The sequence below is a fragment of the Protopterus annectens genome, chromosome 7.part1 (genome assembly GCF_019279795.1).
Source record: "Protopterus annectens isolate FY-2018-M chromosome 7.part1, PAN1.0, whole genome shotgun sequence".
Classification (NCBI taxonomy): domain Eukaryota; kingdom Metazoa; phylum Chordata; order Ceratodontiformes; family Protopteridae; genus Protopterus; species Protopterus annectens.
The window spans coordinates 102,609,226-102,628,135 of NC_056740.1; the positions used below are offsets into that span (position 1 = coordinate 102,609,226).

The window sequence follows — 18,910 nt, forward strand, 5'->3', positions numbered from 1 at the left end:
CGCGAGTGTGTATGTGCACACATTTGTATGAATCACTGTATCATTCATACTATGCTGCCAAATACTCTTGTTTAGTTTTTTCATCCTTATTAAAATGAATATAAGTCATTATGCCTGGACATTTTTATCTGTATCAAACCATACAAGTGTAAGTCTTTACTATCAAAAAACAAAATGATGAGAATCAAAACATAATACCAGCAAAGAAATATAATTTTAATTGCCTCTGAAATATAATCTACATGCTATGTGTTCAAGACATGGACGTCATCAAATTTACCTTAAGAGCTTTGCTCCGCTCTTGTGATGAATCTTGTCATTTTGTCTGAGCACAAAACAAGGTAGTTATGATCACAGAGATATGAATATAATTATTTTTAGTACATGGAGCTTTACCTGCTCTAAAAACAAAAATAAAAAAGATTGCAGAAGTGCAAAATGTTTTACAACCTTTATGCCTGTAATTCACTTACTGTAGCTCTGTTACACAGAAAGCAGCTGCATTAAAAGCTGTTAATTAATGCTGAAAATATTCTGTGGTGGCAGGTATGTGTGCTGCCACATGATACTGATAATAGCTTTAAAAGCTGCACGCACTTAATTTGGCAGAATAGCATTCGCTAGTGCAGAATGGTAGACCATATCAGTGCAGTGCAGTGCAGTGCAAGTGCATTTCAACAATTCTCCTAAACTAAAATACATATCTTGTAGCTGCAAAGAGGAAAATGCTCTTTTACATTGGGCAAGCCCCTGCACTACCCTCCCCATGTGCAGGACTAAACCTGCACACCCCATTATTTACGAACGCTTATAATGAGGAAGGTGGAAAAAACACTGCAACACACTACCACCTTGAAGAAGTGCATGTTGTTTCAGTAAATCATGATCACAGAAGCTCAAAAAAGCTGGTTGATGTAACTATACTCATCAGGGTATAAAAATATTTATTTTTATGATCTGTATTCCAGCTTAGAAAATGCAAAGCAAAATGTCACAGTTACAGCACAATGAATGTTACAATGTTAAAAGCTGCTTTCCGAAACTACTTTAAAATACATGGATACAAACACATGAGCATGGACTAACACACACACACATTAATGTTCATACAGATTTGCAGTTGAATGCACATATCATTGACAATAGTCTAGCCATTTCTATATGTACAGTATGTGTAATTTTGCATATAAATAAACTAAAAAAGGAAGAGGCAATTTATTTTTCTAGAAACACTAAATTTAACAAATGAAACATAATTTAAAATCACAAAAGTATAATCAAAATTCAGGCAAAAAAAACCCAAAAAACAAATGCATTCTCTGTTTGCTAAGTGCATTAATGCTCTCCAGTTTGGGCATTATAGGACAATATTGGACTTTCGAGGATTGAGATAAGCTATATTTGTGGTACTTGGCCTCACAACAACTCTGGATGGTCTTTTATTCCCCTATAATGCCCACAATGTCAGGCATTTCTGCTTCCTTATAAAACGGATCAAAATAGTATCTCTAGCTAGTCTCATAGAATTACTAGGTCCCAACAGGGTTACTACCAAGACTTCCAGTTTAATAAAAACACACGTAACTCACCTAGCATTCAGAGCAGATGAAACATTACAAAAAGGAGTTCTGCCTTTACTCTCGGCAATAAAAAATCTTCACGTGTGCCTTAAAATTAAAACATAGCTAATAATAATGAAAATGAAGCAATTCCATTATTATTTTTGTGAATATCTGTATATACATAAGTTAATTAGTATGTAGTAATTAATATTTAGAGTTCTGTGGTTTGATTAAAATTTGGTTACATTTTTAAAGTTTCCCTGACAGTTTGCCATATAATTGCTCCCATCCCACTTCTTCTGCCTCACTCTGTGGATGTCCCAGCATCCTTTGGTGCAGTTCATCTGCAGAATGTTGGAGCACCAGCCTTCAAAAAATCAAAGCTCATAGGGGAACCAGCTGTGCTGAAAAGAAAACATTTAGTAATGATTGTCTGTATATTCTGTAGGAGAAAAACAAAAGTTGAGGGAAAAGAACAAATGCAGATCCTGTTCAGTTACTATTTACTAATATAGTTTATCCCTAACAATAAAAACATGTTTAAAAATATGCAAGCATGCCCATTAAAAGAGTGATCATTCTCGCTTGAACTGCACTGGGTTATGTTTTATAAGCTCTGTCAAAAAGGAAGCTGTTTGTAGTACATGTAGCACATTTACTAAATTTGTGCAGTAAAAAATAAAATTATTAATACTGTTCATTATTAAAATTTGTGGATATTTGTAAACATTTCCATAAGATCAATGTGCTAGGAGGTACTCAGTTTATTTTTCTGTACAAGTCTTGCTCCATCATATATCTAACCTAGAATGTGAAGGACTATGAGGAATGACAAAATGTGGCTTTACAATGTCTTTGCACTTAATGCATTACAGTATTTCCCTGTTTCTTTGTAAAGTGTCATAACTATCACATTTTTATGCATACAAACCTTACCATAACATGTAATATTATATTCTCTCTGCTACTTAGTACTTGCCCTTTAACAGAGATTTATTATCCTTACTTATTTTGTGACTCTCCTGTTTGATCCAAAATTCAATTCACACCCCCGCAGTATAGAGCCAAAGTAACACCGAACACTGCAACAACAGCTAAATGCCTATCGTGTGAGTAATGCTACTTGCATTTCATGGCAGAAATGTCATAAGATTATGGGTGGTAGTCATAGTCCAGGGCTTCACATACTCGTAGTGGTGGTCTGCAAAGAGCAACACAAAGGCAATCTTACATTTATATAATTGAAAAACATACAAAATAATATCACTTTAGTTGCAAACAGTTTACATCACAGACACCATTGAAACAACTGTAGTTGTAAACATTATACATCACTTATAAACCATCCAGTCATTGTCAGTTAAGCATTATGTAGCTCATTCAAATCCTTGCTCTTAAACCTTGTTTCTTTTCTGCATATATTGTTCCCACAATTCCCATTTTTCCTATGTAGTTTGCTCCTTCCCTTTTGTAAAGATCCCAGTTCCAGTTGCTTTATCTCTGTTACTATATTCACTACTTCTAGTAATGTTGGTCTAGACTTTGATTTCCATTTTCTAGCAATTACTTTTTTGGCAGCCACCATAATTAGACTCAGAGATGCTTTACTATGTCTAGGCAATTCTGATTCTGTAGCATAACTAAAAAAAATCATCTCCCCAGTCAGTCCAATCTGCTCACCCTGCTTCGCTGACAAAGTGGCCCATAGGGAGTCCCAAAAGTCTGCCAGCTCATCCCACTTCCAAAAAATATGTTCCCATCTACCTCCTTCTTGCCCGTCACACCTCCAACATTTGCTATTCACCTGAGGAAAAATTCTTTGGAGTCTACTTGGGGTATAAAAATACTTATGTAAACACTTTCAGGCAAAGATCCTAAATTTTCTGGAGTCTGTTGCATATTTGGGATATATACATATATCCCCCATTGTCTCGTTGTGAATTGCATATCCAATCTCTCTTCCCAATCCTTTCTAAGCTCCTCTGATTGATTCTTATAATTATCATGCAATATTTTATATGCTTTACTAATTATTTCTTTTAAATGTCAGCTTCTGCTCCAGATTCTATTAAAAACTCTACCAGTGCTGGTCTTTCATTTAGGACCCCCTCTATTTCTTTGTCTTTGCCTACTACCATTCCCTTTCGACTTATTTTCTCCCAATACCTTGGTTCCTTTGCCAGTTTTCTCCAATAAATTCCAGCCTCCTCTTACCTAATATCTGTATTGCTGACCATAGTCAACCATATTGGAAATATCTCTTTTCTCCATTCTCGTGCTAGTTTCGTTCTTACAATACTGCCTGCTATTTTATGAATATAATGCTGGTTGTTCTCCTTAAGGGTCTACAGCCAAAATCCCAATCTGTCCTTATTTCTTGAGCTTCATCACTGTGTCAGCATCATTCCTTTCCACTTTGAATTATAGTTTTCCACTTGTGCTATGTATAAAAGACTTAACTGTGTTGTTGTTCTAAAATATCCCCTCAAATTAGGTAATCCTAGTCCACCTTGTCCTATTGAGTCCCTTATTTTCTTTGCCAATGGTTCTAAATATAATGCAATTAACATAGGGGAAAGCAGACAACCCTGCATGATTCCTCTACACAAGCATAAATTATTAGAGAGGACCCCACCCACTTTAATTTGCGGCTCCGAGAAAGCAGCCATTTTTCATTTGAGAATAGAGATTTGATGGAAGCTGATATTTGTACTGGAGGGGCTCACTTTGATAAATGCATTATTTATTTATTTATTGACATTTGTTGACTAGGAAAGTCCACTGTGTCAGAAACTCATGCTCAGTGGAGGCCCAGTGAGAAAAGCTCCAGTTACAAATCAAAATTTTTACAAGATAATATTTACAATAATAAATCAGTGTTCAAAAATGTTTATACAATTTCCTAGTGATTAGTAATACACAGAGTACAAGGTTTTATACAATCTGGTTAGGTGTTAGTAGTACACATGCAGTATTTTTAATGGCATTCATTGTATGGAGGGAAAGAAGACCGTAGATACATTCATAATAAATAGTTCAGTGATACACTTCAGTACATGGAAAGCTTAGGATTTGATGCTTTTGCATACCTGTGCAAACCTGGACATTTTATTGAAGGGGTTACTTGGGTGAAATATTTATTTCAGTGCTTTTACATACCTGGACATGTTACTGAAGGGATCACTTGATTGAAATGTTTTCTTTTTAGTGCTTGTGTATACCAAGATATGTTACTGAAGAGGTCACTTGGGTGAAATGTTTATTTCTGTTTTGGTGCATACTAAGCAATGCTACTGATGAGGTTGCTGGAGGAAATAATTTGTATGTCACGGAAGTGCTTGTTCATACATGGTCAGACTGCTGAAGTGATCTCTGGGCAAAATCATTTATTTTGTCATTTTAGTGTTTATGCATGCTTAATACAAAATATTGAAGGTGCTGCTGAAGGAAATAATTAATTTCTTAGTTTCTCCATGTCTTTTTGTGTTATTGTATCTGTAACACAGCTGTCTTTCACAGTTCCACCATTTGTACTACCGCATCACTTATCCATATCTTATTTTAAACACAATCACCAAATCATCTGTATATAACAGACATATCAGTATTATTAATTCCTCTTCCCATTTTCTGTTTTGTTTCTTTCATGTCACAGAGACATGTTTGAATTATTGCATTAATTGCCATTACAAGCAGATACAAGCTTAATGGACATTGATTTGCCATAACTTTTGCCCATGACATTTCATAGCATAGTTTTATAACATTCTGTTTTTTCCTATTCCAAATATCTCTTGAATCTTTTGCATCACTTCCTGACTACTCTTAGCAAAAGTCTTTGCCACATCACAGCACATGCCTTTCATCTTTATTTTCAATCAAAACCATAGCTGTTGCTTCTTTTTACTATTATTAGCATTTCCTTCAACTCCCTTGATGTCAAAAATACCTTTTCATATAACCAAACCAAAACTGTCACTAATGCAGTAATGAACCAAAACCACAACAGAAAAAAGAAAACACCTCTCAGTCTCTACAAAAAGAAATTTATCACTTTTGTCTATATTATTACAAAGGCTTCTTCAGAATGACATATAACTCGACATCTTACATATTTGCACTAAGTGTAAGCAGCCATGTAACATGAAGCAATTCAGGTTTAAAGTCGTATACATTACATAAACATATAAAACAGTAAACATCAACTTTATACATACTTAAATATGTTTAAACCCAAACCAGGTCCTATTGCCTTTAAAATAAATTATTTATTAATTACTTTTAGATAATATTTTTTATCTTTGAAAAATATTTTATGTTAACAGATTCATTGATTCTTGGTATCTATTGGCTTGCAAATTAGTTTATAATTTTGCTTCATGTATTTTTAAAATGACCCCCTCTATAATCACATAATTCATTATCTATAATGCTAAAATAAAATCATATTATTTTTGAATCACAAACCAAAGAAAGTTTTGTAAAACCATTTGTAGAATATTTTTGCCAAAAGGCATTCACATGTTTCCTTATCCTTGTTGATAACTTTCTAATTTTCATGCCAACATAATAACAGCTATATCCTGTACACCTTGCTACATAAACAACACCAAGGAATTACAATTATAATGTGTCATACAATATGCAACTTTATTGAGAAGGTACAAAAATAAATAAGACACCTCATGAATATATCTACAGAAATTACACTACCCAAAAGGATATGTAACTTTCAGCTTATTAGTAAATGCTCTCCTATAACTTAATTCATAACCTTCTGCATCTTTTTGTATTATTTTCCTAAAGATTTTATAATTGACATTTCCCTCTATTATTGGATTGTAATATGTAATATGTTTTCTTTATTTTGTTTTAAAGGTAAACTTAAATTCTCCACTACAAATCCTTTCATTTATCACTCCTTTTTCTTTTCATTAATTTACTTTCATTTCCTTATAGCATTCATAACCTATTCTAGTCAATCTGTTTCTGGTGCTGATGCTTCACTCCCTTCATTTATTGTTTCTTCCAATTCTCTTAAACTAATCTCCTTTTCTAGAGAATTATTAATGTTTTCAGATTATTTTTACAAGTTGTATGTCTTCTTGTGCTACTTTTTTCATACATTCTACAAACAAACTTTTCTAGTTTGTATTATTTTTTCTGTTTATATCCAATATTTCATCTAATCATCAATTATTACATCTACTCTTCCTTCTCCTATTTTTTACCTCTATTCCCAAAATAGTGAAACATCCTCTTTTTTGCCTTTAAAAAAGTTTTTTTGCCATACAGCTCTCTCTCAGTTCATCTTATCATGTCTTTTATAATATAATCACATACTGTCCTATTCTCCTTTATCCTTTGATTCACCCTTTTTTTACTTCAATCAAAATATTTTTTCTTTATATGCACTACACCAATCTATCCAGATTGCATAATGTTCTCTCATTGTAATATGCTGTTCCCATAAAATCCTGTGTCACCTGTTTATCTCATCTGTTTTAAAAATCTCTCCAGTGAATATTTTGTATTAGTTTTCCTTCTCTTGTTTCTTCTAGCTCATGCCATACTTAAGCCCATACTGCTTGCTGTATGATCTGAAAACTCAGACCTTTCTTCCCCACCTGTTATTTCTATTTGAGTTTTAAAAAGTCATACTTTTATATATCCAGTCTTTGTTTTTCCCAATGTGAAAACTCCATGTCTTGCACCTTTTCTTGTTGCAATTGTTCCCTCTCCTTTCTGAAATTGCCGTAAACATTTCTCACTCTTAATAATTAACACATTTAATAGAATAAAGTTTTTAAGTTCCACAGACATATTTTCCTTCTCTGTCATATTGTGTATACATATACTACAATTATCCTTACAGATGTTCCCTTTTCCTAGCTACTACTATCATGAAATGCAGTATCTTGATCTCTTCATGTAAAAATCCTTCTAAACACTTATCACTCCCTGCTAACCATATGAAGGTTACCACTAAGTCTACACTAACTGTAGCCTTTTTGAATGACTAGACAGAACAAGCAATGTGGTAGGGATATTTATGAATACAGAAGGTGTGCACTTATTGGTAACATTTATGAATCTCAGAGATAATCTTTTTACCCATATTGCCTCAAATATTTCCTTTTTTCTTCCTTCACATATCTCATATCTAAAAAATATATATCCTCCATTCTTATTTGCTACACCATCCACCTCTAATATCATTTAGAATCCCTTTTGCTTTTGTCAGCTTTTTTACTTCCATTGTTTTTTTTTTCTTTTCCTTCTCCATCTCCTCCCTCCAGTTGATTTATCATAATTTTCTTCTTCTCTTCTGTCTCAGATATTTTCTCTTGTCACCTTTTACTAATGCATATCTGCTTTATCTTGCATTGTAATACTTTTTCTTTGTAAAACATTTCCTACTTCAGTCCCATCATACTTCTCCATATTTGTTACATTTCCTCTTCACTTATCTCATCCATAATGCTTTATACAACAATATACTTGATTGTATTATGTCTATAGGGCAGTTATACCAATCATGTCCAATTTTCTACACTTAACACCTACAATTTTTATTATATTTTATTTTATTTTTTATCCTTTGTTGACTGGATTAGTCCTACTAGGGCAGTAGTCTCTTTTCAGAGGAGACCAAAAGTGGTATTTATACTCTCAGGTGATGTGACACCCCACCACTGGGCCAGTAATCAAGGAGCCTCAATCCTCACAACTGGCACCTGTGGGGAACATTCATTAGTAGGATAACAAGTACACACACAGTATTTCCAGATGCAGCCCTCTGCATCAAGCACAATCAAGCACAATTTCCCTAAAGAACACATGGAGAACACAGTCCATCCATAGCTAGACTCTCCCTCTTGCTCCAGATCCACAATAAGACTCCCCACCGGCAAAGCTATAGAGTGGAGATCTCAGCTGAGTGTCCAACCCAAGACCTCCAGCACCTTCTCTCTCCCACCAGTGCTTCATGTCCCTGCCCAAGTAGTTGACACACACCCCTTTTTGAGATATGATGCACACACACACACACACACACACACACACACACACACACACACACACACACACACACACACACACACACACACCTGAGAAAGGTTGACACAGGTTTACTAGCTATGCCCCCTTCTTGCCCAGACCATAAGGTAGTTATACCAAATGAAAACAGTCCTTGAACCAAATAAGTAATCAGATGCAAAAACCAGAGAATACAAGAAAAAGAAAAATAATCTGGTTCCACACAGCAGTGAAAATCAATATGTCCTTTATAGTAGTAGGTAAGCGCTTTCTCGGAATAACATCCGCTTCATCAGACCAACAAAGATAGAATACCAATTACATTTTTAAACACTAAAACATCCAATCAAAAATCAGATAAAATGTGTATCATAGCTAAAAGCCATGTGATAAAATACATCTATAGAATATATAGATCGTTAAAAAATTGAATAAAACAGACTAAATGAACAATATGTACTTAAAAATGGTAACAAATACAATAGTAAAAAATAAATAATAAAAGATGGACTATTGAAACATATATGATAAAATATTAAAAGAGAGATCAATGCTTTAATGGCCATGCTTTAAGGAAGGGTTTCAGGGAAACTCTGTTGTTTAAACCAGGAGGTTTATCAGTTTGAAAGCGCAAAATCCATTTTTGTTCACTAGACTCTGTTCTATTATTTATGTCACCTCCTCTCTTGGTACTATGCAGAATCTCTAGTACCATAAAGCTAAATATATGTTCTTTACCCTCTTTAGCTCCATGTAGTGATAGGGCACTGGTTTCTTTAACATTCCTGATATCCCTAAGGTGTTCATGTATTCTATCCTTAAACACCCTGTTTGTTTTCCCTATGTAAAATTAGAAGCAGGTAGTACAATAGCAAAAATAGACAACATTTTTTGTTCGACAATCTGCATAAAAAGCAGCAGGTAGTACAATAGCAAAAACAGACAACATTTTTTGTTCGACAATCTGCATAAAAAGCAGTATCTATCTTAAAACCCAAAGTGGGATGTGTGAAATGATTAACAATATGTATATGTGTACAGTCCATACAATTCCTACACATATATGTACCAAGTATATCAGATAGTATAGTTGATTTAGTATTAAAGGATCAATAACAGAGCTGACTCTTAAGTGATCTATTATTTCTAAAAGCAAAATCTGGCTGTGTGCCAATGACCCCATTCAACTCATGTACAGAAGACAGAATTTTCATTTTTAATATTTTAGCATATATGTTTCAATAGTCCATCTTTTATTATTTATTTTTTTACTATTGTATTTGTTACCATTTTTAAGTACATATTATTCATTTAGTCTGTTTTATTAAATTTTTAATGATCTATATATTCTATAGATCTATTTTATCACATAGCTTTTAGCTATGATGCACATTTTATCTGATTTTTGATTGGATGTTTTAGTGTTTAAAAATGTAACTGCTATTCTATCTTTGTTGGTCTGATGAAGCGGATGTTATTCTGAGAAAGCGCTTACCTACTACAATAAAGGACATATTGATTTTCACTGCTATGTGGAACCAGATTATTTTTCTTTTTCTTGTATAAGGTAGTTATGACTGCCACCAGACACTCCTGCCAGCTACCTTAAGGCTCTTCCAAGGGTACCCAATATACTGAGTGAAATGAAAATTAATACAAATGGTAGTTTGATCAACAGCAAGGCTTTTAGGAGTGGCCCACACAGTGTCACCAAATAAATATGCAAGTTCTCTCAAAACTTATATAGCTCTACAAAGATCAGCCACAATGAAAGGTTTAGATATATTTAATAATAAATAAAAGAACAAGAAAGTACTAAGTATATATGTTCACAGTGACATCAGAGTTCAAATCACAGGAAATATTTGAAATAACATTGAAGGGCAGGCTCAGAAAAATAAAGAAAAACAATATCTAAACTAAGCTTCACTATATTCCTGACTAAATCTAATAGAATTACTTTTCCCTGCTTACTTAATAGTGCAAGGCAGATGATGTGGTAAATGTTCTTTGTTGTTGTCAGGCCCAAGATAGAATACAGAATGCCCAGTCTCACTAAGAGACTTCTCAAAATGATATGTAAAATTATTACATCTGGGATAGCTTGCAGAATGACATCACTTCTCGTCAGGTAACTTCTAGTTTGCATGCATACCCCCATTGCTGGAAGCTGGCAGGAATGAGCACCTACCTGCAAGCATACATACACAAGGGGTTTTGCTCAAATTTGTGGCAGTTGCAGGAAGTCATAAAACAATTTCATACCTCCACACTTCCAGAGTAGTAATTATATCACCCCAAAGACAGTACAGACACCCTCCTATTACAGACTTTGTGTCTCTGGCTGCATAGAAACCTGTAAGATAGCATGTTTATGGCCTAGCCCATAAAGTGATTTAATTTCAGATGTATTTTAAAGTTTGCTGGACTGAGGTTAACCTTCCAGTTTCCTCTATTAAAACATACACATTTAAACAGTTAAATAGTGCATGTACATTTCTGTTCTCTCCAGTAGGGCACACCGTGGATACATTTCAAACACAAGTACTTTACAAATACCTTTTCAACACAAACATCTGTACAAATCAGTTTGATATACACATGATGTGCAGTTCTAATACATTTGTAACACAAGCATCTTGTATAAATTAGTCTGATATTCACAAATGACATATAATTATTTAAAAAATTCCTGCTAGCTGTGCTGGCATTACATCCTATCATCACAGGGGAAATTTGGCATTGACATCGGAGAACCTCCACCACTTATTTTGGTATGGGCCATGGAGTCTTATACATTCACCTGAACTACCACCAGCTCCAGCAGATGGGGCCTTAGTTTAACATTTCATCTGAAGGACATTTTTGTGGTCTGTCCTTTTCCCCACACTCACTTTTTTACTTTTATTACACTTTTGTACTATATGCCTGTCATCCCACAAAAATCATACTTTAGTGTGACCCCAGTGCTATCTGCTGCCTGTATTTCATTCACCTTTGTAACATTAGTGATAAGCTGCATTTTTCTGTCATGCACATCCAGTGTCATCCATATCATTCAATGATTTCTTTCATCATATATCATGTAACCTCATGCACTTTATTATTGACAACTAAGACCTTTAAATTACACTTCTCAGTACCTGATGTGTGTGAATTATGTATTTATTTTCTTCCTTGGCTGTAGTCCCACATTTTGAAAAATATATGGTACCAATGATCTCTTTTTGCTCCACTTCATTCATAAATTTTTGATCTAAGTAAAAGTTATAAAAGTAATCTTGCAAAAGTCTTCTCTTTCGAAGTGTATTAATGCTCTTCTGTCATGTTCTTTAAACCTCCAAGGTAACATAATAGTGTCTAGAACTTTATACCTGTCAGTAGTGTCACTGTTCCTTGTCTTGATCCTAACCACCTGTCTTCTGTTCTGGTATTGTTGTTTTTGCATCAGATCCTGTCTTCTTTCAGCTAAGCTCGCAGCACCTTTATTTTCTTACTTTACTATTTCTGCCTATGAAAGTTTTCTTAATCCTCACAATAACAACCTGTTGCAGGGTCATGCTTTTAAAACCAAATGCACCCCTAGCTATGTATTCCCTCAAGCTACTGTCAGCACCTTCCAGTAATCCAGCTAATTTTTCTGATTCATCTGGCAGTACGTTCTCTGATACCTCTCCTAGCCTACGATGCACCTTAGCATTCAGCTCACCTCAGTCTGTCATCTCCAACAACACAGGACTTTCTATAACTTCTTCCTAAAGCTCTGTAATTACAATTTCTTTGATTATGGAGTCTATTTGTTATAACCTAGTATTCTACATCATTCCTCTCTCAACCTGCTGTCTCCTCTCCTACATCTTGGAAAAAAGGATTTTAGCAATAGTCCTCCAGCATTAACAAGTGGTTGAAAACAGTACAGGAAGTTTCCCATTGCGCTGGCCAAATTCTCCTTAGTAAATATGAACACAAACTTGGGTCCCCATCAAAAGACAGTAGCAGCCTAGTGGGACTCAGCCAGCCAACAGTTAATAAATAATAAAATAAACTGCACCGTGGAATACTTGACCACATCTGCAAAAAAGAAAGGTGTTCTGAGAAAAACATCTTGATGCATAAAGCATTATTGTTTGGTGTTTCATTTGTGGGTTTGATGCAGGAAAATGAGACAGCACTGTATTGGTGGAAGAAGAATCCACTAACAAATTAAGAATTCTGCATTAGCAATGAAACAGTACTCACTTCTTGTCATCATATCTAATCAGGATGCAGCAGCTTTATCATCATCTGTTTCAACAAGCTGCAACATTTAAGAAATGGACGTCTTCATTCTTTTTCCATAAAACTGAATGTTGTGTGCAAGTCCAGACAAATGAGGAAGTGTCTGACACACACAACTGCAGAAGATGTGATTGAAGCAGATGCTATATTTGTATTTGGATTAGCAGAAATCTGTACAGAAAAGTGTATGTGTGTGAGGGGGTGGGGCTGAGAAAGAGAAACATCACTAGAAAAGTATTAGAAATTAATTTTTTCTAATAAGGGAAATGACTGGTAAGGAGGTACAACTAAATTCAGGGACACATTGCACATAACTTTTTTATATTGAAAAATGACTATGAAGAAAATAAAGAAAGATGCTGGAACTTACACTGGAAGAGACAGGAATTCATATTTTCACTAGGCAAATGGTTTGCTGTTAGCATTCCATTGAAACTGCTTTCTTTAGTATTTTCTCCTCTTCTTATACAGGCTGCAAGCAGAGCCAGATCATGGTCGTATGACATCGTAAGCAGTGTAGTGGTACAGGGCCCCCCACCGTTCCACTATCCCATCACTTGGCTATTTCTCCACAGTTACCATAAACACTGTTCAAACCTGTCAGTGTGGCTATTTTCTTCTTTACTTCCACGATTAACTTTTATTTCAAATGTTAGAGCACAAACACTGATAGCCATTTGCTAAACAAAATAAAACAGTCTCACAATGAAAACAGACTTAGCATGAACAGCAGTAAACTTCTCTGTCCTTGAAACTCACATTCATTGAAACTGCATTGAAACCCACATTAATAGAACATGCATCCTGCCAGTAGTGGATTAAGTTTACCTTTGTCTGTTTTCAAATCATGGACCCCTTATACACGTTAGGATCATGCATGCAGACATGTGTTCAGTGATTCACCTCCCTGATTGTATTAGATTAGATTCATTATATAATACAGTACACTGTTAGAGTTCGTTTTAAATTTGTAGTTTTGAACATTTTTCCATTAAGCAATGAAATGAAATGCATGAACCAATAATGGCAAAAATATCCAGTACAGAACATTTCAACCACATAAGGACACTCAAACTTATGTCATTACTATCCACCAATATCAGTCGATATGTACAATCCCCGCAAAAGTAAAAGTCATTTGAAGAATGTCACATTAAAGAGAACTACAGCCAATGAAGATGTTTCTGCTGGCAAATAACAAATGCAGTGCCTGCTGCCCTTGAAGAATAAATTGCCTGTTACATTAACAAAAAATAAAATGGTGTGTTGGTAATATTGCAATATGGAATGGCTGGCAAGCTGACAACAGGTTCACAGTTACTAGGCATCTCATCCAAAGGAGGACACACTTAGGAGTGCAGCGCCCCATCCCATGTTTGCTGCACAGTAGTGTCAGCAATCAATCTACCAGTTTGGAATGAGAATCCACAACCAACTGCACAAAAAATAAATGTGCTACTTGTTGCACTACTAATAATGAGCAACAGAGTTTGAAACTCTGTGAATAACATTAGCAGATTGTAATCCTCAGCCATTAACAAAAAAAATAAAAAAATAAAAAAAAAATAAAATTGAGGAGGTCTGGCATTTGGTGTGGAGGTTTAAGGTACTTGCCTGCCCTTAGTTATTAAGACTCAGGGATTGATTCTAAGCAGAAACACTTAACTAGACAGTGCTCCTAAATGGGCATTCCACACTCACAAACACACACACACACACACATACATACACACACACACACACACACACACACACACACACACACACACACACACACACACACACACACACACACACACCCATCCATCTCTAAAGCAAACAGCTGTGCACTCAGCAGTGCTGCATAGCAATCCTGTTTGCTGTGTATCCCCATCCCAAGCGGGTTTAGATCATGATGACAGCTTAAATCTCCAGCACAGGTTTAGATGACATAAGAACATTGTCCTAATGAAGAGGTTTCTGGGGCTTAAAGAAGTTGCAAGGTAAGGAAATTTTCCCATATGGTCCTAATGCTTATTGTGTTTATGAAAGGAACCCGGGGGGGGGGGGTTACTAAACAATTTTTTATGGCAAAGCTGGAGTCTCCAAGCCACCACAGGCCCTAGACAGCTACTTAGATCACTAGTGCTGAATCCAGCTTTTATTGAAAGCTAGTCAAATCAACATTTTTAAGAAAAACAGCAATATCTGAAGAAAACTCAGATAATAATAATTCCATCATTATGAATGTTGGAACTACTGCAGAAGTGCCTAGAAAAGTGATAAGATTAAATATTTAGAAGTATTGAACATACTTTCTGACTAACAGTAACTGGAATTAGATAAGGGAATGAGTACAGAAGCATAGCTGGCATAACCAGTGCCCTGTGCCAGTACCACAAACTTGCACCTAACCCCATCTTTAAATGAAGACCAAAAAAAAAAAACAGTTGGCTGGCTTCCTGCAGACCTAAGGACAGTACATCCACTCCTTCCAGTGGTACACCAACATGGTGGCCAGGTACACAACCTGCCCCAATCAATCAGGTCCCGGTTCTGCTCCCTGCCCCCATTCCTTTTTCCTCTCATTATTTTAATTAAAAAAAATCTTTATTACCCTGCATGGAGTACTACAGTTCTCAGGTTTTAGTTTTATTTTTTTTTTTTTAATATCTTTTATCTTTTGAATTATAGCAAACTGCCTACTACAAAGGCAGTAAGTAGTTTCTGCAGTTTATATCCTGCACAGAGTGCTACACCCTCAGGTTTTATGTGAAAAAAAAAGAAACATCATCTGAATTTTAACATGTCACAAACGTAGCAAGCAGTTGCTGCAATTTAGACCACATACTGAGTGATGCAGTGCTTAGGTTTGACCATAAATGCAATATCAACTCTAAAAAGTCAACATGCATTAAAGAGCGATATGGATCAGCCAATCATCCCCCCCAGCACTATGGGCCCAGGGCAGTTGTTCCCCTTGCCCCATTCTAGTTATGTTACTGTGAATATGCGTGTGTGTGTGTGTGTGTGTGTGTGTGTGTGTGTGTGTGTGTGTGTGTGTGTGTGTGTGTGTGTGTGTGTGTGTGTGTGTGTGTATGCATGTACATGTTTGTGTGCAACAGACTAACTGAAGATACCTAATGAGAGGGTTTCTCTTTTCTCTTTTTCAAATAATTACACATTTTTTCTATTGATTATACCATCTGGTATATTTATATTATATATTCTATTATACAACTAGCCAGTGTACCAAAATGCTTCAAGAAGATGGCCATTATTCCCTTATCTAAGAAACCACAGTCAACAACTCTAAATGACTATGGACCAGTGGCTTTAACCTCAACAGTGATTAAATGCTTTGAGAGGCTGGTTAAAGATCACATAGCTTCAAGCATACCAGCGACTCTGGACACATTGCAGTTTGCATACAGGATGAAACATAGTACAATGGATACTCTCTCTGTAACAGTTCACGAAATTTTGACCCACTTGGAAGGGAAAAACTGCTAAACAACATTACTATCCATAGCCTTCAGTTCTGCCTTCATTACTGTCATCCCTCAGAATGTGATAATGAAACTACTACAGTTGGGCATCAACTCCCACTTATGTAATTGGATTCTAAGCTTCCTCACAGAAAGGGCTCATAGGGTTTGTGTGGGTGACAACAGTTCTGAAAGCATAACCCTGAATACAGGAGTACCACAAGGGTGCATCTTAAGTCCTCTCCTATTCACCATTCTGACACATGAATGCATGGCCAGACATAGTCCAATAAAATCATCAAATTTGCGGATGAACCAAAATGACAGCACACTCCAGTAAATAATGTCTTGCACCAAGAAATGTTCCAGACACAAAATAAAGTCCCACCAAAAGGATTTATTTAGTGCTTTCATCAGCTTATATCTTAAAACTTCTTCAGAATAAAACATACAAAAAGGAAACACATATTTAAAAGACATTCATTAATCACACGACAATATCTTCACCAATAGAAAACAAATTAAAATTATTCAATCAATTATTCTCCTAAAAATGAAGTAGAGGTTACTAAACACAATATGAATGCAGCCTTAGGAAACTAGCAATGCTGCAAGTGTCATTCAGCCCAGGTAAAACTTGAGTGTTCAACCTTATCTGACAAATATGTTTTCTAAACTCAACTGTATCTGCCCAAGGCCCCCTCAAGGGTCTTTTTATTCCCCTTCTAAAACAAAAAAATGAAAATTATGTGTGGGATATATTTCCACATGTCTATATAGAGCATTATTAGTGTTTTTTTTTCGTCATATCCCTAATATGCTCATAAATTCTTTCTTTGAATCTGCATGTAATTTTTTCTATATAAAATCCAGGGCACTGAGAAATAGCAGCATAACTTTCCCCTGCTGAGTTACAATTGAAAAGCCCATTAGGTTTTATAGTAAGGGAATTAATTCTAACATGTTTTTTATTTAAAATATGGCAACATTATGAACAAATTTTTTGTGCCTGTTCTCCCTTTTACTAATTGAATTCTCTTCTTTCCATTCCAACATGTTTTTAATAGTACACCCCCTCCTGTATACTATATTGGGCTTATTTCCAAGTTTTTCCATCAGTCCCTCTCGTACTTGGAGTAACTGCCAGTTCCTATATAAAATACCCTGGATAAGATGGTAATCTACAGAAAACCTGGTTGTAAAGGAACACTGGTAGTTGTTCATTACCTTAGGTACTAGTAATTCAACATTATTTGGGTATATTGTGCCTTTAGTCTGCAATAGAGGCAAACATATCCATTCTTTTCTCTTGATAACTATCTCGTTCTTCACCTTTTCTGTTAGGAAACCAGGGTAACCACTTGAAAACAACATATTACTAAGAATCGTACACTGAGCCAAAATATCTGTGTCTCTAGTAGTCATTCTTGCTATCTGGACAAACTGCCCCTTTACTACATCTTTTTTAACATGGTTAGGGTGGCAACTATCGTAATTCAGAAGACTGTTGCAATATGTGGGCTTCCTGTAGATGTCACTTATTTATTGTTTTCTTCCCAAGTCTTTACAAATTTCAGCATCTAGATAATTAATCTTATTGAAATTATAGCTATGGGTGAACTTCCAGAAAGTAGTAGTTTCATTAATGTACATAAAAAAATCCTGAATACTAAATTCATCACCCACCCACACAAAAACAAAATCATCCAGGTAATGTAAATATAGTCTCCAATTGTTTCTAAATTAAGACGAGAGCAAAAACATCCTCTCCCACATTAACATAATGATGTTAGCAAATATGGGGGCATAAACCTCCCCCATAGCTACACCTGTCTTTTGCAAAAAGTACTCTCTCTCAAAATACACAAAGTTGTTTTGTAAAATTATAACCATAAAGTAGACCATAATGCCCACCTGTTCATTTGAAAATAACTTAGAGTCAAATAAAAACCCTTGAAACCACTCCAACCCAAGAGTGTGGGGTATCACATTGAACAAGTTGACTATATCACATTGAACAAGTTGACTACATCCACCATAAGAAAAATGGATTTTCATCATAAGGAAGTTCATTTCACTTTTTAAAAAAATGTCATGAATCAATACAGATATGTGATTCATTCCCCAAAGCAATCCTCAACTGTATATCTATGTATTTACAAAGAGAATGTATCTTAGACCCTCTAGCACTTACAATTGGTCTCATCAGTGGGGTCATGCATGTTTTTGTGTATCTTTGGGATTCCAAAAATACTCGGTACAACTGGGTACCGAGTATACAGGTATTCCACAGTTTCATGGTCTAATTGCCCCTGGGCTTCCATATCTTTAAGAGCTAAATCAATTTTTTAAAATAAGAGACATTAACCATATTCAGGGAAACTTCTTCGTACATCAACCCATCAAGCAAAAACATATTCATTCTATTAATATAGTCTTCCTTAGACATAATTACTACCACTCACCCTCATCAGGTTACATAACTCTTAAGTGATTTATCTTGACAGAATTTCACAAAAATTGCTCTCTCCTCATGTATAAGATTTTCAACATGTTTTGACTCCT

At 35.2% G+C, this 18,910-nt stretch overlaps 1 protein-coding gene across 1 annotated transcript in view; it reads left to right on the plus strand.

Annotated features, from left to right (window-relative positions):
- Positions 1 to 18,910, plus strand: part of CACNA2D3 (calcium voltage-gated channel auxiliary subunit alpha2delta 3) — a 2,619,084-nt gene that overhangs the window by 417,187 nt on the left and 2,182,987 nt on the right. The window lies entirely within an intron of this gene.